Here is a 25,753-nt window from a genome sequence, read left to right as displayed (position 1 = left end):
TGGGAGAGGGAGGGGAATTGTGATTGTGCAAGCAGAAGTCCTGGTGATCCAGGGGTGCCAACTAGAATAAAATATTGGGGGAACCAGGTAACACCCCCCTGCATAATCAACAAGACACAGCACGCACACACCATTTGAATGGCAACTTCCATCAATGGGGGGGGGGGGGCAGCCTCCTCAAATATTTAATAGGAGGGCTGAAGGGACCTTAGCCCCTAGGAGTTGATTTCTGTGTTGTGATCGCAGAAGCTCATTGTTGGATACTGCCCATATTTATTTCCTCACTTTTCAACCCCAACCTAAATCCATAACTCCTTCCCCAAAACCACTGGTCTTGGATGGATGGTGGAAAGACCCACCTGGCCTGAAAGACTGTTACCACGTGGCAGATGAAGTTGATGGACTATATGGAACTGGCGGAAATGACTGGCAGAATCCGAGACCAGGGAGAAGAGTCGGTGGAAGAAGACTGGAAAAAATTTAAAGATTATTTACAGAAATACTGTAAAATTAATGAATGTTAGAAAAATGTTGGAATGAAGTTATATGGCTTTAGCAGAAATGTTATAAGGAATTAAGTACAAATAGATTTTTAATGTATTAAAGGGAAAAAATAAGGTTAGAATAAGTTAAGATAAACTACAGGACAGAAAACAGAGGAAGATGGAAAGGAATTGCTGAAACAGTTAATTGAAGTGGAATACGAAAAGGGAGGTGTGAGGAGGTCGTGGAAACAAGTGAATGAAAGTTAAGATATTGAAATTATTGGATGTGTTCTAAATTGTGTTTGTTTTGTTCTGTTAATTTAATGTTTTGTGTTAGTGTTACGTAGTGTTTTTGTATTGTGTTGTATTGTTTTGTTGATTTTTTTTTCTTTTATAGTCTTTAAACTGTTAATAAATATTATTATTTTTTTTAAAAAAAGAAAGACTGTTACCACAGTGGTCAACTAGATGCCCACGGGAAAGGCAGTATGCTTCCAGTTGGTGAAAACCGCAGGAGAGAAGAGTGCTCTTGCATTCTGGTTCTGCTTGGGGGCTTCCCATAGGCAGCATGTGAGACCATGGCCAGATGGGCCACTGGTCTGATCCAGCATGCTCTTCTTACTTTCTAAATGTCAGTGGTGTAGCATGGAGAGGCCAGAGGGCCGTGGTCCCAGGAGCAAATTTATGAGGGTGTGCAACCAGGTGCCCCCACAACAGGCTCCCTCCTTGAGGCTGGAGCCTCAGGGAAGCAAGTCATATCTGGGCCAGAACTTTATGACTGCGGTGGCAGCGGTGCCTCCTCCTCTGGCCGGCGAAGGGATGACGGTGCATGCCCCATCCCTGGGCTAGCTGAGAAGAAGAGAGGAAGAGAAATGTGGGAAAGCCCTGTTGTAGCCATGTGCAGGAGACCACAAGGTGGTGCCCATGGCTTTGTGTTTCTCTGTCTTATCTCTGCTCCCGGGTTGGGGCTAGTTTGAAAGGAGAGGCTCCCTTGATTAGATGCTGGCTGGTGAAGGGACTGAGCACTGACTGCCCAGTCCACCAGGGGTACAACACCTGCACTGCCCTGGGCTCCAGCAACCCATGCTACACCTCTGCTGAATGTGCATACATGTCAGTGCTTCTCTATGCATGGAGTGCTTACATTACATTACTTATTGCATGGTGGAAAGAGAGAGAGAGAGAGCATGTGCCTGTCTGCTCCTCCACCATGTGAAGCAAGATCCACAGCCAAGAGAGTGCATGAACCAGCCCTTTGTGTAAGTCCCTTCTGAGATGAATCAAAGCGCTGAGATACCCACTTCAAAACAACATCTGTCCAATGCGTTGTCCTCAGCCAGCATTCCTTTGCAGGCGCTCTGCTTTCCCATGGGGTTTCCTATTGCTGTCAGAGGCGAGCCAGCCAGGCCTCCTTTGACTCAAACCAGAGCTGCCTTGCGGTCCGTTTCTAGTTGGTGGCCAGAGCTCTGGACAAGATGCGTGCTCTGCCATGACTTTGTTTTCATTACCGCCAGGATTATGAATGATAAGCATCTCAGAGGTAATTTGTTTCCACTGTGTTAAAAATTCCATTGGAAAGTCGCCTCCCATTGTAACTATTAAACGCCTAATTGATATCATGTAACAAAAAGGAGCCTTTTTTTATTTTTTAAAGCTTTTCTGAATTCTCAGGAGCCCAAAATGAGCTGTAGTAGAAACTGAGGCTGTTGCTGTTTCAAAGCTCTGTTGTTGCCTTCCAGTCATTCATCATCGCTGTGAACACATGGGAAAAACTCTTCTTTGAAAATAGCCTATAAGGGATCCATATCCTAGAGAGATGGAGAGAGAACCCAGTAACTTTTGAAATCAGTAATAACTTATGAACAAATGGGAGGGGCAAGATGCGGATATTATCTATTTATTTATTTTCAAAGTCAATGCCGGCTTTGAATAATTACAATGTAAATTCACCATATTTATCTCCCTCAGAATCACCAAATCTAAGTTGTTTAACATTTGTAGAAGGCACAAACCAGAAAAATTACACACCTTGTCCTTGGATTGCCTAACAGGTATCAGGTGACCTGTTTCTGCTTCTGGGGGATATTCACCAAAGTGGATATATCTCACTTCATCATTTGGACCCAGTCTGGCAAATTCTTCTGGAGAAACCCATGAGGTATCCAACTAAAGCACAGAAATTGCGAGAAAATAGTTGTTTTGCCATTCTACTCCCAGAATCAGATTGAGGCAAAAGAACAAAACCTGAGGTAAAGAAAGACTTGGAAATGCCTGTTGCTATTGACTGAGAGATCTCTGACTTCACTAAATTGAAATAAGTCAACCCTCACCATTTGTTCCCCTGCTGTAGCAGACGGTGTAGTTTGGTGAAACTGCGGCTCACTTGACCTTTGATCAGTCACGCTGCTGATGCTTACCAGGAGGCGGAGGCAGGGAGGTTGGTTTGTGCAAACACATCAGCGGGACAAATCCAGTACTAACCACTGGTGCGTTAGCACCATGCAGACCTTGCCACCACTTTGTCCCTCCCCCTCCTCCTCCTGGTGAGCAACGGCAACATGACCGATTGAAGATCAGGCTAGTGTTAGCACCTCACCATGCCATCAGTTACTGCTCGAAATGGCAGGGAGACTGGTGCAGTGAAAACTCACTGGTAGGAACACCTAATGGACTCTGCTGGTGCATACGCACTGCACCAACCTGCCTGCTATCTCCTGCCTTCCTTACTGACAAGCAACAGTGACCTACCTGTTGGGAAATCGTTCATTCATTCAGGCGTTCATTCATCCATCCATTTTATTTGTATGCTACTTACACACACACACACACACACACACACACACACTCAAAGTAGCTTACAACGAAGAAATGGATGCATTTCAAACAAACACTACAAAAACAATTTCATAATAACACAACAAAAGAACAAAAACCACATTTCGTTGCTATAAATATAACAAGATTACTTAAAACAAACAAACAAAAATCCTTCCAGTTTTTTTTGTTTGTTTTGACTATGGCAGACCAACACGGCTACCTATCTGTAACAAGATTACTTAAAGAGCATGCAGCATCCAATAGCAAAAAATAACAGGGTGCACCACAGTTTCACCTTAGGCCTAGGAACCCCCCCCCCCCAATGTTGCTCTGTGACTCTGTCTGTCCATGCAAGCTCCCTATGTACCTGGGTCTTCCTGTGGACAACCTGAAATTGTGTTTTCTACCACCGAGTCCCTGATTAAATATGTGGATTTTTGAGTTCCCACTCCAGTCATGGAAGGACAGGGAAGTTTTGCTTCACTGGAACTTCTAGGACAGAGTGGAGGGGAAGAATATGTGAGTTTGCTGTGTTTGGTCCTGACCAAACAATTTATTAATCTCTCTTAAATATTAATAAGTTCCTTTCTGAACTGTGTCCACCCAAGGCGGCAAACAACAGCGCAACTGCAAAAGGCACTATCCTAATAAAACTCTCACAATTCAAAAACTACAGAACCAGCCATATGTTAGACCAAGCAATATAAAACCATTTCCAAAATCATTGCAATAAACCGCTGAAATAGCTGTATAAAGAATACAAATTCAAAAGCATGTCCAAAAGATGCATCAGTTAATTGAAATGGGTAGGGGTTTTGTTTTTACTGCTACAACTGAAGTGGCTAACCGTGCATCTCTTGGGAAGGAATTCCATAAGACAAGGGTCACCACAAGAAAAGCCCTGCCAATCAAACCCATCTTAAAGGTAGGCCACCAATGAGGGTCTCCGATGCTGATCTTAAAGCACTGACAGCATGTGGCACAATGCAATGGCAGGTAATATAAGGCTGGTGTCCATTTCTCCACTGTAAAACATCTCATCAGAAGACACTTTGCAATGGAGAACCTGAGGAGTGAGTAGGCACTCTCAAAGCTACTACAGTCCCCTAGAAATTGCAGCACTCACCTAAGCAGCTAACCCTCGCTCCCAGAACACTTTCCTAGTGCATGTAAATTTGCACTTGCCTAACATGCTTTGTGGAACACAGGTGGCGCTGTAGGTTAAACCACAGAGCCTAGGGCTTGCCGATCAGAAGGTCGGCAGTTCGAACCCCTGCAATGGGGTCAGCTCCCATTGCTCAGTCCCTGCTCCTGCGAACCTAGCAGTTTGAAAGCCTGTCAAAGTGCAAGTAGATAAATAGGTACCACTCCGGCGGGAAGGTAAATGGTGTTTCCATGTGCTGCTCTGGTTCACCAGAAGTGGCTTAGTCATGCTGGCCACATGACCCAGAAGCTGTACACTGGCTCCCTCGGCCAGTAAAGTGAGATGAGTGCCGCAACCCCAGAGTCGTCCATGACTGGACCTAACAATCAGGGGTCCCTTTACCTTTTAACGTGCTTTGTAGTTAAGACATGTTGCACATGGCTGCATTGTAACATGTAGTTTGGCTCTACATGATCCATTACTTCAGAATGTTTTCCCCCAATACTGAGGTCTAATTGGAGCTGGCCTTCTAACCAACTCTCATCAAAAGTTCTCCAGGGCTGTTTTACTTTTAAATCTTCTTTGTTATTATGGTCGACATTTTGTTTACTCCAAAGCACTTTGGGAATAATTGGTTAGGATGCACTGCATCACGAAGGCACAGATGGCAGGCCAAAGTCTCTGCTGATCTGAAGACAGTGTTAGCATTTTTTTAAAAGAGAGAGAGAGAGAGAGAGAGAGAGAGAGAGAGAGAGAGAGAGAAAGAAAATAAAGTAGAAAGTAGGGGGTGTTGACTAGGGCCAGCAGTGGTAGCACTGTACAAAGGATGTTGTGGGTGGTCCATTGGGAAAGTTGTTAGGAATCTGTGATATGTCCACTACAATCAACAGAAAGACACAATCGTGCCTCCGTAGGGAATTGGGAGGGAAGAACTTGTTTAAATAAAATCGCAAGGTTGTCAGAATGTTAAGCTAATTCTCTAATGTTCTGGGCATTGTCTGGGGAGCTTAGGCATTGCATCATTTGATGTACTGAAGTAGTGACAAAATATTTTAATAGCAGTGCGTTTGGAAAGTGTTAACATCTTTTTGATCGTTTGAAAAGACTTGACTGCGTGTGGCGAAAGTAAAAAAAGAAAGAAAGAAAACGCTATTCGAGAAAAGCAACTCGTTCCATAGGCTGCTTTGTTTTCTGCTTTAGATAACTGCACAACGTGATTCTACGAGTCTCTGGGACATATTTATGCTAGTAGTTAAGTATAAGTCATTACCATTACAATGCAACGATGTCCGAGGCTTGTTTTGCTGTTCTGCTAAGTGTCCCTTCAAGGGCTCAACAATGAAAGTGTTTTAACTTACAGGATGTATTGTCAAGTTTTTGTTTTGTTGAAGCTGTGTGAAAGGCTGGAATTCGGCAGGAGAAGTTTTTTCTAGCCTGCAGGTAACACAAAAGAGAAGAATTCTGCTCAATCATATGTATTGCCAGTTCTAATATATATTGGGATTCCTTCTCAGGTATTCTCCCATGTAGGTACCATCTCAGTACACATGGGTGGAACTGTTAGTTTTGGTTTTTCTCAGTTTCTCTTTTTTCCAATCTTAAGTTTATTTCTCCAAATTTCCATAACAGTTCCCATTAATTTTTTGTGTGTGAACATTTATCCACATCTTAGTGAGATAATTTCCTCTAATATACACACTTTTCCAAAGCAATGTCCCATAATCTAATGCATTTTTCTATGTTCTTTTCACTAATATTTGCATCTTATGCACACTTTACCCTAGGATATGAAGTTTTGGACATATTGCTTGGCTGGAGAGCTGTATTGCAAAATTCAGAGAACTGCGAATTTTGATGGAATGGCTGTGGTTCAGTTCATGTGTTGTTTTTGGAAACAGCAAATTAGTTAGGTTCACCTTTAAAATACCCCAAAGCAAAAATGTCTCGATCTGGCACCAAAAAGATGACTAAGAGCACTTCCACCTGTCTCACCACTTTCCCCTGGGAAAATCTGCTGCTTACAAATGAATCAGAACAAATGTCAGTTGGTTTTTCTATGGATTGATGTTGTTCCGATTCAGTAATTCTGACTCACTTGGACTTACTTCTGAACAGACATTCTGCAATTTTTGGTTAAGTCAGTGTTTCTCAAACTTGGGTCCCCAGCTGTTGTTGGACTACACCTCCCACCATCCCAAGCTAGCAGGACCTATGGACAGGGATGATGGGAGTTGTAGTCCAAAAACAGCTGTGGACCAAAGTTTGAGAAACAGTGGTTGCCTCCATTGTCAGAATGTTTCTTGTGAATCATTGATGGACTTCAATGTTATTTTGATGGATAGATAACTCCAGATAATATGACCCTGATCCTTTGTATCTTTTAAAAAGTGTATAACCAGGGCATAACCAGGCACCAAAAAATGTAATCAAAATACCCTAAAATGAAAGCCCAAATATAAAACTCAGCTGTTAGAAAGCAGCTCCCCAGTAAATGTGTAGTTAAAAAATGAGCCACGTTATATCACCATGATAGGATTTCTCTCCCCTCCCTTTCATTGGTTGCCACATATGGGAGTAAGAAAGTATTAAAGTAATAACAATGCCATACAGCCCCCCCCCCATTCCTGTGATCATGTGGGGAAGAGAAACACAGGTCAGCAGCTCACACACGTTTGCCTGTAAAATGTAGTCTGGAAGGGTGGGATTAAGATGTGCTGAGGTCCGAAACTGTGCCAAATTTAAGAGGCCTCATAGCGTTATCCCCAAAATGTGCAAACACCAAACCTCACTGTCAGGGAACTGCCATCGCAACTAGCGGAGGAGGCGAGGCTCCACAGCGATGCTGGAGAGGGGCCAAGCAGGGAGAGAGGCAGGTCTCCAGCTGGGGAAGATAATCAGCGCTACACCAGGGATAGAGGGGGGCCGATGGGGGAAGCAGAGAGGAGGCTCCAGGACTCTTCGCAGGAGACCAGCGAGGAGAGCACAGGTCCTCCGCTGCCCACACCCACCCTACGCAGAAGACTTCTGCGCAGGGAAAGTAGGCGGCGACTTGGTGTCAAAGAGCTTCTTTGCTGGAAGAGGTTCAAGAAACGCCCACTGACGGATTCTGCCAGCGACTGAACAGCCACGGAGTGGATGGCTGTCCAGCGAGAAACGGTTTAACCAGGCAACCTAGCCCAGAGAGGCGGTAACTTACGCACAAGCAACCCCTAAAGCCATTACACTCACCTGCCACTGTTTCACAAATTATGGACATCTGGCCTAATGATATATATTTTTAAAGATAAATTATGGTTATTTATGAACAGATTTATAAACACAACCATTAAGCATACTTTGGCCATATCTAAACAATAATGTTTGTTTTAGAGTCCCCATTTCCTTTATTTGTTTTTAGTCAATTATGCCACATTTGAAATTTAGAGAAGCAGGTTTTTTTTAAAAGACCTCTTGTAATCTGAGACCCTAAACCATAGTTTACTTAGTTTGTGTGCAAAGCTGGCACTGAGTTTGGGCCTAAGGCAGGTATGGAGAACCTGTGGACCTCAGAAGATTGTTGGACTCCAACTCCCATCCACTTCAGCCAGCACAGTCAGTGGTCAAGGATGATGAGAGATGTGGCCTTGCAAGATACAAGAGGCTACAGTTTCCTCACCCCTGGACTGAGGGAAGTACTCCTGATTCTGGTGTAAATTTTCTGCAGCCAGTCTTGAGTTCAGTTTTGTGTTGGGACATGACATGAACATCTGAGCCTCTCTTCTGTGCTTCTCAGGAACATTCTGCATTGTCTTCAAAGCACACAATGCAAAGAAACTTGTTTGTGACCCCAAGCTGCTTGAACAAGTACCATCATTATGGACAGCGTTAATTTTTGTTCCACTTTGTGACCTATCTTAAGCAGAAATTGCCAACAGACCTAAATTGCTTGGTGGCTTGTTGAAGCTGAAAGATACCCTCTGTGGACTAAACTCATTAGAGATAGAGAGGGGTTTATTAGAGACACTGTCAAACAGGCACATTAATAAGTGAGGAATAACACACAAAGCAATTATGATTTTAATGCAGTGATGTTAGCATGCTGCCTTTTAACCCATCCCCCAACCTGACACTCCTTCATTGAAAAAAGGAAATAAATGGGAATGGACAAGCTCTACTGCCTTGCAGATCCATGCCATCGCATTTCAGTGGGACTTGTGTAGAAATAGCACTCAATGGACTGTGCTCTTGGGCTGCTGCTCAGCAGTATGTATGAAATGCATGATACAACTGTCTGATAAACTATAGCCTAATGGGCCACAAGTCAGAGGGCTGCCTTATCCAGTGTGCTAGAGACTGCATGACTGCTCTCTGTCCCCAGGATGCCAGGATTGTTCAAGCAAAAGTAGCTGTCAGGGGCAATCCTGGCCAAATCAGGATCTCAATGGAATGGAGAAGCAGTTATGTACACATGCCAATATTTGCTTACATCTTCTAATGACATGAGTCAAATGTATGGATGTGCCAGGGGGATGCCTCAGGAGGCTGCCCTGCTAGCAGTGGCAGGCCTAAACCAGAGGCCTGTATCTCCACTCATGCTTTGAAAATGTTCATGGGCTCATCTGAACCTCCTGCCATCAAGTAAGTTTCTCTTCCTCCCGTGTTGCCTGCTCTTTGGATACCCTGACCACAGCTTCCTTTTACATCTCCTGCTGGCCATCCCATGAGCTGCAGAACTCCATATTGACAGGGTGACCCTCACCTGATAGCATGAACTCTCCCCCCCAACATAGCAGACATCAGTGGTGGCATGTTTCTCCCACCTACTAAAAACACATATTTTTGCTGGCCATTCCCAGACCATTGATGCCAGTTTTTCACCAACAACTATGCTGCGACCTTGATGCTTTTTGCTGTATTGTTATGATTTATTGTTTCGCTGTAAAATTGCTTTGGGGTTGTGTTAAATGAAAAGTGGTCTAGAAAAGTACTGGAAATAGATGCATCATCTGGAATGAGTGGATGTTTTGTAAACTACTTTTTTATTTCTGTGTTAAGTGTTATTCTCTCCTGTTTAGTTTTAAGCTGTTAAATTATTATCATTATTATTTTGCAATGCATTAGAATGGTTTATTTGCATTGTTTTATACAAACACGTATAGATTTTTTTTGTATTTCATATATATATATAGATCTATCTATCTATCTATCATCTATCTATCTATCTATCATCTATCTCTATCATCTATATCTATCTATCATCTATCTATCTATCTATATCTATCTATCATCTATCTATCTATCTATCTATCTATCTATCTATCTATCTATCAATCATCTATCTATCTATCATCTATCTATCATCTATCATCTATCATCTATCTATCTATCTATCTATCTATCTATCTATCTATCTATCTATCTATCTATCTCTATCTATCATCTATCTATCATCTATCTATCTATCTATCATCTATCTATCTATCTATCTATCTATCTATCTATCTATCTATCTATCATCTATCTATCTATCTATCTATCTATCTTTCTATCTATCTATCTCTATCATCTATCCATCTATCATCTATCTATATCTATATCTATCTATCTATCTATCTATCTATCTATCTATCTATCTATCTATCTATCTATATCTATCATCTATCTATCTATCTATCTATCTATCTATCATCTATCTATCTATCTATCTATCTATCTATCTATCTATCTATATCTATCTATCTATCATCTATATCTATCTATCTATCTATCATCTATCTATCTATCTATCTATCTATCTATCTATCTATCTATCTATCTATCTATCATCTATCTATCTATCTATCTATCTATCTATCTATCTATATCTATCTATCATCTATCTATCTATCTATCTATCTATCTATCTATCTATCTATCTACCATCTATCTATCTAATCTATCTACCTATCATCTATCTAAATCTACTTAATTGTTCACTCAGTATGTTGTGAATATATTGTAAATTGCATCATGTGAAGTGATCCTTAAATGTAATAAATAATAATATTCAAAATTTGGAAAGCTAATGTGTGATATTTTACACTTGCCACCTGCTTTTTGATAGCTTCTATTACTTTGACACATGTTGGTGCCAAACAACAACTACAGTTCCCACCATCTGTGACCACTGGTCCTGTTAGCTAGGGATGATGGGAGTTGTAGTCCCAAAACAGCTGGAGTGCTGGGTTTGGGGGTGCCTGCTATAGATTTAACACTGCAGACTTTTTAGGTTTTAATCCTGTACACCTTTACACAGGAAGCAGTCTCATTAAACACAGTGGGATGTACTTCAGAGAAGACATCGGCTGAGTTACATGAATAACTACAACCTCTCATAGTACAAGAATATAATTTATGTAGAAATTGGCTTTTTTTCAAATTATTGCCTAGCACTATAATTCCCAGTGGTGTGTGATGACCAGACCATTTGGGAAAGCATATAAACCTCAGTCAGAGTTAGGCATGTTATAGGCTAACGGGGTGGGGGGTGGGGTGTTAATCTTGGAATATATTTTGCCCCTTATTTTTCCTCTCTTACGGCCTTGGGTTCTTCACTCCTCGGTGATTACAGTCCTGAGAATCTTCTCTGAGGCTAGTCTCTTCCCCACAACCCTAGTGTGTTAAATAAGTTTTCACAGAAGGATAAAAATGATATCAAAGGTAATTAGACAAAAGGTCAGTGTACATTTATTTTTTCTCCCCCTGTATATATCTGCAGCATTATCATCACCTAAGTGTCTCTTACTTACAGCTATGTTGTGACACTGTAAAAGCTATTTTGGCTGCTCTGTTGTGATGGCCGCTATTTATGGAACATAAAAGGATACAAAAAGGTTTGTAAAGACCAGGGCAGGATCAGATAAAGGAAAATGGGAGAGAAACAGGCATCTTGGGATGGTAACTACCCTGCCATGTACTGACAGGGAGGTTGTATATTTTTAGAATATACTGGAAGGAATGGTGCTTTTACTTAGGTTTTTATGTTTTACCATGAGATGCAATTTTCTGGCCTTATATGCAGTTGTAACAAAAGTCAGAGAGATTTTATGATAGCTGCCAGAGTTCATAAATGATGGCATACACTAAAATATTTATAGAACTGTAAAATCTTGATTTCTCTCTGGTTTAGCAGATGGGGCCCTAAAACCAGTTTCTGGATTGTCACATTTCTTTACCCTTTGATGACAAAGAAGTCTATTATCACTTTCCCCCTGCTTCTCCCCCTCTTCCAATCTTGCAAACAAGTTCACTAGTGTGATGAGGATCACACACTCTCTCTACTTCTTTTTAAAAAATCTCCACGAGGGATCTCTCTATTGAGGGATGTCACCCTTAAAAAGCTGTACAGTGATTTCAGATAACCCTTCCCGTCATCGAAGATTCAGTGTTTGCGCAATGTAGATGGCCCTTTATTTGTTTGTTTTACACTTTCTGGTGCAATTGCATGCAAAGGGGATTGGCTCCCTTTCTGAATCTCGGCACTATGTCCCCGATAAGAGAGATAAATTCTACTTAAATGCCAAGACTTGTCCGCCTCGGCACCTTATGTATTATTACAGCTATTTGTGTCTGCTCAGAGGGTGTAATGAATTTCTATAATGCTGCTAAATCTGGTCAATATCAAAGATGGGCAGAGTTTGGGATGGAGATTAAAGAAATTGTTGCAGCATGGAATCATCAGCGTCAGAGAATTCCCCATCTGGATGGAAACCGAGAAGTAGAATTGTGCATCTGGAAATTGTGTATCTGTCTCTGTAATGTTGTAGACTGCAAAGGAATGATTTTACCACTTATGCTTTTTACTTCATCTTCATATTAAATGGAGGATACATCAAATTTGTCCAGCGGTGTAACCCACGCTGAGTCAACAGCATGTGGTTTCACAGACACACCCCTTCCCATTTTTTCCCCTTTCTCACATCCTGTCCTCAACATTCTAACACCGGTGGGGGGGGGGACTTTGGCTCAGATATTGCTGAACTACAACTCCCAGCACCTCTGGCCTCTGGCCATGCTTGGTGGGGCTGGTGGGACTTTCAGTTCAGTAACATCTGGAGATGTTTCGCACACATAGTCTACCATGTTAGAGCATGACACAGAATTAGAAGGCAGAGAGGTAAAATGCAGATTTGGAGGACAGGCTTATGTAAAAAATGGACTGCGTTTCATTCTCCATTGCTTCATTTCATGGGAAAATTTAAATGGGACGCCGTTTTTCAGTGTGAACCCCAGAGGTGGGATGGAAGGGGGCAATATTAATCCCTCTTCCCATGGGAATCCCAGAATGCACCCCTTTGTTTTCCCCATATCATTACAAAAAAATTCATTTTTTAAAAATCAGGACAAATAAGTCAGTGGAGATGGAAGGAGGCATACCCAGAGCTGCAGTGGGGTCAAAACTGTCATAGGAAAGCTAGCATGTCAAGAAGAGCCCTGAATCATAGATTCTGTGGGTTAGATTTCACAATTTCATGCTACATTTGAAGGTAAATGAGAAAACGGCAATCACCAAGCTTCAATCTGAAGTGGTACATTCCAGGAATGGGTAAAACCAAGTGGGATTGGCTCAGTTTCTGAATTGGACTGAAAATCTGGCCTAGGCTGCAAGACTGTTCTTATCTTTTTTTGGGGGAAGTGGGTGGTAATTTTATGCATGTTTTAGTCCCATGGTGTTCAGTGGGAATATTTCCAAGTAAGCATGTATTGGATGGCAGCCTTGGCAGGTGTAGATTAATCTTCTTAGATGCAATGGTTTTTCTGCAGGTAACATCATTGATTTGAATAGGTTTCATTCCCCTTGCACCGGGTGAGAAGGCAGGGTGGTGCTCAGCAGAGTGGAGGTGGCCAATTTGTCCCCGAGCAATAGATAAGTCATCTAAGCCACGCGCCAGAGAGGAGGAAAACTGCTCAGCTTCCTGAGGGAACCCTGGTAAAGAAGGGTGCCGAACAGGCATGCCAAACACTCAAGGCATGGCCAAGTCACCTGCATTTTATTTCTCTAAGCTCTCACTATCCTGGAAGACAGGGAAGGACTTCAGTGCAGCAGGGCGAAAAGCAGGGCTTGCTTTGGAAAGTATAATTTGAATCCAGGAACGTGACTTAACTTTCAGATGTGGGTGAAGAAGGTGGCAATATCGTTTCAAGCCTGAGCCTGTGTGAGTCACCCAAAATGAGACGCCGCTTGCCAGAGCCAGTGGTGCAGATGTTTTATGATATAATTGTGCATGCTACTGGCTGGTCCTTGGTGGGGCTTATATAGGTCCCTGCAGTTGCTGTTATTCCTAGCATTAGTGAGGAGCATATAATTAGTACTGTTGAGAGTGTATTAACTTATGGTCTCTGTGTGTGGTTTGGGAGCTGCACGGTCAGGGAAAACACAATGCTGTCCAGGGTTGTAAAGACTGCGGAGAGAATAATTGGGTACACTCTTCCCACCTTGGATCAAATCTATGCTTCCAGGTGTCATAAGAAAGTTGCAGAGATAGTGCAGGATAGTATGCGCCCCGGAAATGATCTCTTTCAGCTTCTGCCTTCTGGAAGAAGGTACAGGGTTATAAAGACTAGGACTAGCTGCCTGATAAACAGTTTTTATCCAAATGCGATTATGGTTTTAAATGCAGTGTAAGGTAGTCTCTGTGGGAGTATATTGTATTTAATTATGGGGTATCAGAGTTTTTCAGCCCCAAGACCTCTAATATTCACTTTACCAGATAAAACTGCAGTGCTCGAGCATCAGCTATCCTGAGGGAAACTTCGGAGGGAACCAGCTACTAGATGGTTCAATTAGTCTTTCGCCCCTATACCCAGGTTGGACGACCGATTTGCACGTCAAGACCGCTACGGACCTCCACCAGAGTTTCCTCCGGCTTCGCCCTGCCCAGGCATAGTTCACCATCTTTCAGCCCATCTTTTTGGGACGTGGGTGGCGCTGTGGGTAAAAGCCTCAGCGCCTAGGGCTTGCCGATTGAAAGGTCGGCGGTTCGAATCCCCGCGGTGGGGTGCGCTCCCGTTCCTCGGTCCCAGCGCCTGCCAACCTAGCAGTTCGAAAGCACCCCCAGGTGCAAGTAGATAAATAGGGACCGCTTACTGGTGGGAAGGTAAACGGCGTTTCCGTGTGCTGCACTGGCTCGCCAGATGAAGCTTCGTCACGCTGGCCACGTGACCCGGAAGTGTCTGCGGACAGCGCTGGCCTCCGGCCTCTTGAGTGAGATGGGTGCAAAACCCTAGAGTCTGTCAAGACTGGCCCGTACGGGCAGGAGTTCCTTTACCTTTTTATCAGAGTTTTTAGGGGATTAACCAGGCTGGGTTAGCTGGGATAGCAGGCTTGTTGGTGTTTGAATGTCTGATGTAGATTTTTTCGTTGTTCTGTATGGGACAATGACAATAAAGATTATCGTATAGTATCGTAGACTACACATGCATGCAGCCCAACCTCTGCAGGAGGACAGAATAGAATTGGAGGGGAATAGTAGTAGCACAAGTGTTGTAAATATTGCAGATATCATGCAGGATAATTCCTACATCGGGAGCAGGATATTGGTTTCTCAGTCACTGTGCACACATTGGTCTATTGGTTGTAGGAGCAATGTTGGTGTGTATTTCAAGAAGTAAAATTTTGGATACAAAAGTTGTTAAGCTTGTTTGGCCCAACACCCCCTCCCCGGATTATTCTGGACGTATAGTAATCCTGTGTAGGCAGTGTGTAAGCAATGATAGCATATACACACAAAGATATGGATTCCCAGATTAAACAGAAGAGTGTCTTTGCATTACAGCTTGCACAACATTTAAATTCCTGCCAGTCTGATCACATCTAGGGTGAACTGACATGAGCAGAATATCAATCTCTGGAGGATCCAATATGGGCTTGTGCATGTAGAACAGGGGTCAGCAACCTTTTTCAGCCATGGGCTCAGACCATGTGGTGGGCCGGACTATATTTTGGAAAAAAATAATGAACGAATTCCCATGCCCCACAAATAACCCAGATATGCATTTTAAATAAAAGGACACATTCTACTCATGTGAAAACACACTGATTCCAGGACCGTCCATGGGCCGAATTGAGATGGTGATTGGGTCGCATCCAGCCCACAGGCCTTAGGTTGCCTACCCCTGATGTAGAACCACCCAGCTTAGATTCATCACATAGGAGGTGGAAGTAGTTGGCTTTCACACAACAGCCTCAGCTTATAGCAAGACAGCTAGAAGTTGGACAAGTGCATCTGGAAAAAAAATAAGAGCTGTAAATAAAGGCCATATATCGTAACTACCAGACTCTGAAATAGTTTCATGGATGAGCTCGTCAGCAAACAGTGGCCTTGCAAAAGACCATAGGTAGGAGGGTGTCTGAACACAGTCACATGTAGGTAATGCCAGTTCATGTCAGTGGGATGGGAGACTGGTTCTCTGGTGTACCAAGTGGTTCCGAGGGCCAAATCAGATGCAACATTTGTCATCTGGTACAGAATGGATGCCATATTTTTTTTTCCTAAAAGGAAATAGCTAATTTGGGCCCAAGACATGGGAAGAGGGTGGGTGGGACTTTAATCTTTTGTCCATGCCAATATGAATCACCCCCATGCTTGTTATGTGCAATGTTATGTTATGCGCAATGAAGGACAACTTCAACTGATGCCAATATATGGAAATTCTGAGTGGGATGGTGGAAAGGGACCTGATCTGACTCCCACCAGGAAATTTGTTAAGGTAATCTGCCAAGCCATGATGCGGTTATGGATGATTAAGCAGGATACAAATCCTGATAAAAAAATAAGAAAGAAAGAAGGCCAAATCAGATCAAAAATGTTATGTCTAGTTGGCTCAAGGTTGTATGTGGCTGTGTGATGAAATCCACAGTTGGCAAATAAATATTTCAAAACTTCAGGATCATAGAGGGTTACATAAATGTTTGTCTTTGAGCCAAACATGGATATTCAAGTACAGACATATCCAAGTGCAAGACTGTTATTAATGAAATTACAGATAAATTGCTAGATAAATTACTATTCATTACTTCTGTAGGCATGTTTTAAAAATTTCCCAGATTAAATCCCAAGAACAAGTGATTTCTCCAGTTGCTTGACATAAGATATAGGTGAAGTCAAAGTTGAAAGTATCTCTTTTTTCATTCCTCTACAGGGCCAATGTAGTGCAGCTCCAGCTCTTCTACGCAAGCCTTTTAGAAGAGGTACACAAGACTGTCACCTTGCTGAAGTTCAGCAGGCCTGGGTCTAATTCGGTTTCTGGAGGGAAGACCATATGGGACCTACAAGCACAATGTCTTGTACTCCGTGATGGAAGAAAAGTGAGATATGAATGTAAAAAATAACAAAATGAAATGACTCTTCCTTAAAATCACAATAAAACCATCAACATGTGCAATGAAATAATCATGTTTCTGCCCAAGTTGAATACTTTGAAGTCTGCTTTATTTAATTTTTTTTTAAAAAATAATAATAATACCCAGATCTTCCTCCAGATTGGAGCACAGGAGAGCTTACAACACAACATACAATATCAACAGTATTACAAAATGTAATTGATTCCAATAGGAGAGTTAAGCTAATGCATTAAAATAGCTCCCATCAAAGTGAGTGGCCCTTCAAAGGGCTTAGCTTTGGCTGGATCCTGCTCAGGATTTAAAATATAAAACCAACTAATTCTCCCAAGGCTTTACGAAAGAGCAAAGTTATGAACTTGACATGTGTTTGCAAACTCACATTTGTTGCGTTCATACATTACATTTTTAAGAGCACAGTTGCCCTGTTCCAACAAGTGTGAAGGCCATGCAGTCATCTGGTAGGGATAGCAAGAACAGATGCTGAAAGGCAGAGAATGGGCAGTAAATCAAAATGCCAGGAACTGGAACTGGAAAGTAAGAATGGTCAGTGGCAGGTCTTTCAGAACCCTGGACATGTCTCTCCAAACAGGTCCTATGGGGAAAACAATTTGTTCTAATGCATACTGGATGCAAACTGTATAATACCTGACTTGGTCTTCCAAGCCCAAATCTTTTGCTAGAGAATGGAAATATTTAAATGAATAGCCACTTGGTTGTCAGTGCGACTCCATTAATTGGAGCTGGACACTCTGCTGTGGTGAATAGGTTTGACCTGTGAGGTCTCTGGGGGCAAGGATGCTGGTTCCTCAGTACAGTATGTCCAACATGGGGCGTAGCTGTCAACTTTTTCCTTTTTTAAGGGAAATTCCCTTATTCCGAATAGGATTCCTTGCAAGAAAAGGGAAAAGTTGACAGCTATGACATGGGGACTGCTGCTTCTGAGGATCCTGGCTTGGGGTAGGATCTTAGTTTTAGTCTTAGTCTTTAGTCTTAGATTTAAATAGTTTTTGTAAACTGGGTGCAAGCTCAGTGCCAGGGTCCACAATGAGTGCTTCTGTGAGTTGTGCTCCTGATTCACTTGGCCCCTATCCTTCTAAGTCAATTTCCAAGGCACAACTTGTGTCAGCATCTTGGGTGCAGTGTGTGAGGCAGAACTCATGTCATCATTTAATTGGGACCCGATGCTCAGGTCCAAGTCAAAGATAAGCCCCAAAGTATTTCTGCAAAAGTGTTTCCCTGTTGCTGGCTATCAACTTGTCATTTAACACCTCCATTTTTGTAGACGAATACCACCAACTTCTGTACACTGATGAGCTCGTTGGGGAGGTGGATGTTGAGTCAAGCCTTCTTTTCTTATTTCAAACATGCCAGGAGGTGAAGGAAAGGCATTACTCCTTGCAGTAAGGTAGATCTCAGACCAACTACACAATGCGGCCGCACAGAACACGAATCCTACTGTCAGAAGTGCTACTAATTATTCTAATCACTTTTGCATGGCTTCAGCAAATCCACTTTCCCCACTCCCCTTTCAGAAGCCATAAGACCAATGCTCCCATTAACCCGTTTCCTGGAACAATGCAGAGCTGGCAAATAAGCCCCATTATTATTCCGTTCCAGAGGAAATATAAATGATTTACATTTATATGCCAGCGTTTCCCTCCTTGTTGCCCCAGTAAGAGCTGTGAAATGATTTATAAGGATGCCGAAGTGCTGGCACAGATGTTATACAGCTTGAGCCTGTTTGCCTTGCACAGTGTGAGAGGCCATTCTGAGTGCGTGCCAAGGCACAGGTAGGCTATGAAATGACACTTGTGCCAGAGGCATCCGCGCAGTTGCAACACGAGACCAGCAGGGATCTTGATGGTTGTGAAAATATTTTGGCACTCTTCCTTTGAGGAGGGTGTTTCGGTGCGGTGCAAATGCAGGGGGGGGGGGGAGAATGCTTAGTTCTCATAATTAGCTGCCTCATTTAAATTCCTAATGGACTTCGGGTTCACAAAAACCATTCTGCTGTAGAACAGTAGGCAGCGTTGTTGGGCCCTTCTTGAGGTTTTCTTTCATCCAGGAAGGTGAAAAGCTGATTATGCAATGGCTGCCTCCATGTCTCCTGTGGGGAAGAGGCCAATGGTACCAGGAAGATAGCAATTTTGGACATGAGCGAGGGAAGCAAGGGCCTCAGACTGTTGAAGGTGCCATGAATGGTGCAATAGCAAGTGTAAATGTTATCTTACAGTGCAGGGGCCGGGAATCTTAGGCTAGCGCATAGCTGTCAACTTTTCCCTTTTCTTGCAAGGAATCCTATTCATAATAAGGGAATTTCTCTTAAAAAAGGGGAAAGTTGACAGCTAGGGGCTAGGGTCCAAATACTGAAGGCAGTGAGAGATTTTACTTTCTTGGGCTCCATGATCACTGTAGATGGTGACATTAAAAGACGCCTGCTCCTTGGGAGAAAGGCGATGGCAAACCTAGACAGCATCTTAAAAAGCAGAGACATCACCTTGCCAACAAAGGCCCGTATAGTTAAAGCCATGGTTTTCCCGGTAGTGATGTATGGAAGTGAGATCTGGACCATAAAGAAGGCTGACCACCGAAGAATTGATGCTTTTGAATTATGGTGCTGGAGGAGACTCTTGAGAGTCCCATGGACTGCAAGAAGATCAAACCTCTCCATTCTTAAGGAAATCAGCCCTGAGTGGTCACTGGAAGGACAGATCCTGAAGCTGAGGCTCCAATACTTTGGCCAGCTCATGAGAAGAGAAGACTCCCTGGAAAAGACCCTGATGTTGGGAAAGATGGAGGGCACAAGGAGAAGGGGACGACAGAGAATGAGATGGTTGGACAGTGTCCTCGAAGCTACAAACATGAGTCTGACCAAACTGTGGGAGGCAGTGGAAGACAGGAGTGCCTGGCTTGCTCTGGTTCATGGGGTCACGAAGAGTCGGACATGACTAAACGACAACCTGGTGCTTTGGTCTCTTCCCATCACACCCCCCTTCGCAGTCACATCCACTTTCCTCAGGCCACAGCCAAACCCAACCCTTACTTCTTACCCTTCCTGAGTGTTTTTGCCTGTCTAGAACATGTCCTTTGACTCTGATCATGCTTCTCACATGAAGCGTGGATGTGCGAGTGTGTAGAAACGTGCCTACTGTACAAAAGTAAAATGTCTATTTGTTCCTCCAGCCTCAAAATTGGCCGGTTTTTGCACCTGAAGAAAGCAAATATCCCATGGGTTGCAGACGTTGGAGTGCCCTTGTACATGAAGAGTCTGAGCGCAGTGTCTGGATTTAAAGAGCAAATTAGAGACTAGTGACTCTGTATATTGGTGTTCATTTCCCCCATGGGTCTCCCAAATAGACTATCTTTCTCATTCGGCACAGAGAGATCTCAGTGCACCGGTTCGTAAGCAACCCAGGCATTTTAGTGCACTTAGATTTTTCTCCCAGGGGCTGCTCTTGGCTCACACTGCACTCCCTTTATCTCAGCTTTAATCTTAAACAGCATGATTTGGGTCTTGTTTACATGTGGGCATGCACACTCCTCACGTGTGATTCCTAAGCTGACAGCTACCTTTTTGGCAAACTGAAAAAAATGTGCCCGAGCACAAGTCTCACCATTCATTGCATCTGCATATTTAATGATTTATTTTGCATTTTATTAGAGTGCTACCTGATTCATTTTTTAAAATTGTAGTTGCAGTGTACCAAAAATAAAAAGTAAAAAAATAAAGAATGCTTGACCACTTCTGTTAACTGGCTACTGGCTTTAAAAATAACCAGCAGCAGAAATGTGGGGCAAAAGAAATATTTGTCTGTCTATCTATCTATCTATCATCTATCTATCTATCTATCTATCTATCTATCTATCTATCTATCTATCTATCATCTATCTATCTATCTATCTATCTATCTATCTATATCTATCTATCTATCTATCTATCTATCTATCTATCATCTATCTATCTATCTATCTATCTATCTATCTATCTATCTATCATCTATCTATATCTATCCATCTATCTATCTATCTATCATCTATCTATCATCTATCTATCTATCTATCTATCTATCTATCTATCTATCTATCTATCTATCATCTATCATCTATCTCTATCTATCTATATCTATCTATCTATCATCTATCTATCTATCTATCTATCTATCTATCTATCTATCTATCTATCTATATCTATCTATCTATCTATCTATCATCTATCTATATCTATCATCTATCTATCATCTATCTATCTATCTATCTATCTATCTATCTATCTATCTATATCTATCTATCTCTATCTATCTATCATCTATCTATCTATCATCTATCTATCTATCTATCATCTATCTATCATCTATCTATCTATCTATCTATCTATCAATATCTATCTATCTATCTATCTATCTATCTATCTATCTATCTATCTATCATCTATCTATCTATCTATCATCTATCTATCTATCTATCTATCTATCTATCTATCTATCTATCATCTATCTATCATCTATCTATCTATCTATCTATCTATCTATCTATCTATCTATCATCTATCTATCTATCATCTATCTATCTATCTAATCTATCATCTATCTATCTATATAAATCTAGTCCCCTTTTACCAGCCCTAATGACATTTATAATAATTATTAATATTTATTGGAACTGTCTTTCGTCACCTTATATATTAAATATTCAGAACTCTGCTGTGGTGCTGAACGCCATTTCATCGGATGGCTTTGCCTTAAATCATTCCCTGTTTAATTTTGTAGCTGGATTCTGCCCATCCACAGCCTCTCATTTACCTCCTTTTCCAGAATGACTCACAACGCAAGACAAAACAGCTTGATGCCTGACCACAGTTTTCTTTTTCTAGCTGGTACCACAAGAGCAGGGAAATCCATTAAGAAAAATGCAAGCTCTCTTTCTCCTCCCCAACCCCGGCCACTTCTCCTCCTTCTAAAGCTTCATTTCAGGGAGAATTGGGTGGGCTGGCTGGGAATGGTTTTCTTTCAAAAACCATTAACCTGAGCTTGCGCCAGGGTTGCCACAAGTAGGCATTGCTTCCCATCTCCCGTTCAAGACATGTTTCTGGTTTTGATTCTTTGTCTGCAGCGTTCCACGACAGATGGTGTTTTAATAAAGTCCAGTAGGAATATTACTGTGAGTAAACAATCCAGGGCATGCCAATTTTATAATTGCTGGGTACCGACGCAGCCTCTTACCTGCTGAATCCAAATTGGGAAGGAACCAACTGTGCACACACATATACCTACTAGAGGCAGCCAAATTCGCAGCTGTGGTATGCTCCAGCCCTGCGCTTCACCACGGAAGGTAAATTGCAGCTCCAATCAGGCGCCTTGGCACTGGGTGTGAGGAACTACTGCCATCTGGCTTGTCATCAAAGCGCGGTCACTGAGTTTTGGGAAGATGGAATGACTTGCTTTTAAAAAACAAAACCAAAAAGAAACAAAACAAAAACCCAACCTTGACGAGCAGGGAGATTGCTATCTCCACCATTATAGATTCATTTTAAAATAACATTCTTGGCTTTCCTTGCTGATTATGGAACTGGGATTTTCTACTTTAAGTCATTCCCACGCCCTATGGGGGAAATGAGAGTCTAAACCTGTTATATGCTAATTAAGGATTCACACCCACATGACTTGTCAAAAAGATAAATCTTGCTCATTTGTTTTCATCATTAGCAGGATTTTTATTTCTTTTTCTTTTTTGAAAAAGAAAAGAGCACAAATCTGTTTTCAGCGAGTATGTCCTTAATATAATATTGATCCAATAAGAAATGTTTCGAAAGATGCTTAGGTTTCATTTTCATCATCAAAAAAAAAAAGCAAAAAAAAAAAAAAAGCCAACAGTTATTCTTCATTCTTAGAATTTATTTCTGTTCTCATGCAGACTTGGCAGCAAGGGCCCCATCAGAAAATATATAAAGAACCAGAGAGATAGAGATAATTTTAGTTTGGGTTGCAGATAATTAATGTAATTTCTGTATCACTTTCATGAACGTGACAGAAGCCAAATGTCTTTGGTTGAACAAGCGACATTTGTTCTCTAATGTCTGCATTCGGGAACAGACCACCTCTAAGGAGAAAAATCTCAAATAAAATAAAATAAAATAGATGGGTGCTAGTGGAAATTATAATATTGGGTGTGTCAGGTGGAATGATTCTTGGTTTCTTTTCACCCACTTCTATCAGTTTATATATTTTGCCAGGACACTTTCATATTTATCTCTGCAAGCAGTGGCGTAGCGTGGTGGGTGCAGGGGGGGCTGGCCGCACCGGGCGCAACATCTGGGGGTTAGGGTTAGGGGGTGCAAATCCATGGGTTAGGGGGCGCAAATCCACAGGTTAGGGGGCGCAAATTACTTGCCTTGCCCCGGGTGCTGACAACCCACACTACGCCACTGTCTGCAAAGACTCTCCTCCCTGAAAGAGAGGGGAGTGGTTGTGGGCGGGAGTCCGAGCACCGCCCAGCAGGGGGGCATTTGCCCCCTGCCTCCAGCTCACCTGGCTGGTGCTCATGCCCCCTCCTGTGGCCATCCAACCAGGTGCCACAGAGGGGGCGTGTTCAGCAGCCTTTTGCTGCAGCACTAGCCTCTCCCTGGCCTCATTCCTCATCGTCGTCCCGAGTGCGAGTTTCCTGGTTTTCATGACGAGGCATTGCTTATGCCATTGCTGAGAGGGAGAGTTGCCACGTTTGGCCCTCCTGACATACGTATCCTTCAATTAGGGGGAAATGACCTTGTTAACAGAAGAAGTGTGAACTTGTCGTGGCACATAAAGAGATTTGGATGAGGTGGCTGCCTTGTGTCCCGGAACAACGGTGTTCTGGTCCTCCTTCCTGAAGAGAATTGTGTGGCACGGTGTGCAGAACTGTATGGCCATTGAAAAACCCAGGAAACTCTTAAATCGTGCAATAGCCCGTTGGGTGCACTTTTTGTATGGCCGAGTCATTTATCATGACCGTATCCGGATCGGCAACCAAGCTTTATACCGGAATGACGGTGTCCACCTATCGAGTCTAGGGAACAACATTTGGTTAGCTAGTGTCAGCAAAGCATCTGGGATTGGTTACAGCTTTGAGGGTATTGGCGGCGAGCCTTTCGGCTCGGGTGGCGGTTAGGCATTGGAATAATGTGTTGTGGTGTGTCGAAGTGCTAGGTGTGGCCATCGCCCATGCCTTCAATGTTTAGGGGTATTCCGTTAAAGGAATCTGGCGGTCGTGTATTCTGTCCGATGCCTGCTTGGCGGGAGGCCATGGCACGACCCTCGGTGACAGCAGGAGGTGAGCCTATAGTTGGATCAGCATCAACTGGCTCCACCTACTGGTGAATAAACCCACTTGTTTCGATCCAATGCCTAAGCCAATACCTTTTCATTGCTGTAATCAATAAAGTTGTGGCCTTTTCTAGCCCATTAACCTTATATCACGTGTCCTTGTGTCTTCATTTCACTTCGCGGGGTCGGGTCCTCGAACCACAAGTGTAAGATATATAACTTGGGTCGGGAAGGAGGATGTGGAATAAGTGAGAGGTGGCATTGTCATGATTCCAATAAATAAAATAAAACCATACAGTGAAAGGCATCCAGGGTTTTAGAAAGGGAAGTTCCCCAGCTGGGAATTAAACAAGAGATCTTTTGCATTACAAGTATGTCCTCTCCTACTGAGTTATCCCTCCCACCCAAAAAACCATGCTTGCTGGAGTTTCTGTAGGGCCATCCCTGCAAAACCCCTCCTTTGACAAAATGTGAAGAATTTCAAGGGAAACTAAAGAGCCAGTAAAATTGGTGTGTACAGTGTGTTCTGAATTCTGTGTTGCTTCCTAAATGCAGCAGAAGTTATTTCCGTAATCTTGGCTAGCCAAGGTTATGATCCATCCTTTCTTTGCTCTGAGGGCAGAGCATGGAAGCTGAGAAGGCACCTTAGCAAAGGATGAGTGATGAGAGATACACTGGTACCTCGGGTTAAGTACTTAATTCGTTCCGGAGGTCTGTTCTTAACCTGAAACTGTTCCTAACCTGAAGCACCACTTTAGCTAATGGAGCCTCCTGCTGCCGTTGCACCGCCAGAGCACGATTTCTGTTCTCATCCTGAAGCAAAGTTCTTAACCCAAGGTACTATTTCTGGGTTAGCAGAGTCTGTAACCTGAAGCATATGTAACCTGAAGTGTATGTAACCTGAAGCGCATGTAACCCGAGGTACCACTGTAGTAGGAAAGGGAGGAAAGGGAATTTGGGAATTTGGGAAGAACAAAAGCTATGAAGAGATGCAGGGTGGTGGGGGGGAAGCATGAAAATATGAAAGCTCCAAAGAGACTTTGGACTCTTTTGAACCTTGTGGAAGTTCAAAACAGAATTGTATTATTTATTCACAGCGGAGTGTTACATCACCGGATAGCACATTACCTCATGGGACAGCTCAGCATAACATGATTTATCTGCAGATATGTAGTACACATCTCCCCTTCAAATATTGCAGACGGACACCTGCACACACAATAAATAAAAAAGGAAACACATATGTCATGCAAAGTGTGAATCAGCCCACTGAGTTTTCAAATGCAGAATTAAATTACAACGGGCTCTGGCTCTCTTCAGTAGAGACTGTCCATCTCAATGAACTGTAGCAGATGCTTAACAATATCTAAAAATTCCCCTGGAAAGAGAGGTTACCATTATTTAACACCAGCTAAGAGAGCTTCCATAACTCACAGAGGATCTGCCAGATCCAATCCTTTTTTGTTGTTGTTGCTAGAATGCCATTTACAAGAAGTGCCTTAATTATTCTCCAGGGCAGAATTGATACTTAAATAAGACCTTTTTAAAAAAAATTCTAAAAGAAGTGGATATTATACTACTTTTCCTTTCAGAATTCTCTCCAACATGACTATCAAATGGAAGTTGCTGGTTTTAATGGTCATTCAAACAA

The 25,753-nt window shown here is 42.5% G+C and overlaps 2 long non-coding RNA genes across 3 annotated transcripts in view; one reads left to right on the top strand and one right to left on the bottom strand.

Moving 5' to 3' along the window:
• LOC310848414 overlaps positions 1-16,856 on the top strand; it is a 38,584-nt gene extending 21,728 nt beyond the window's left edge. The window contains exons 4-5 of one of the 2 annotated variants that reach the window (XR_014566331.1): positions 11,036-11,139; positions 16,606-16,856. This is a non-coding gene — a long non-coding RNA (uncharacterized lncRNA). The remainder of the gene's footprint in view (positions 1-11,035; positions 11,140-16,605) is intronic. The other variant, XR_014566332.1, reaches the window with a different exon arrangement.
• Positions 16,857-16,880: 24 nt separating this feature from the next.
• LOC310848474 lies at positions 16,881-22,312 on the bottom strand. Its single transcript, XR_014566436.1, has 2 exons — positions 22,027-22,312; positions 16,881-17,287 (listed from the first exon to the last, which is right to left on the bottom strand). It is a non-coding gene; the product is annotated as an uncharacterized lncRNA (long non-coding RNA).
• Positions 22,313-25,753: the final 3,441 nt, after the last annotated feature.

Source organism: Podarcis gaigeae (assembly GCF_964106915.1).
Source record: "Podarcis gaigeae genome assembly, chromosome: 7".
NCBI classification, from domain to species: domain Eukaryota; kingdom Metazoa; phylum Chordata; class Lepidosauria; order Squamata; family Lacertidae; genus Podarcis; species Podarcis gaigeae.
The sequence above is the reverse complement of the archived record's forward strand: the minus strand, read 5'-3'. Positions and strand labels throughout refer to the sequence as shown.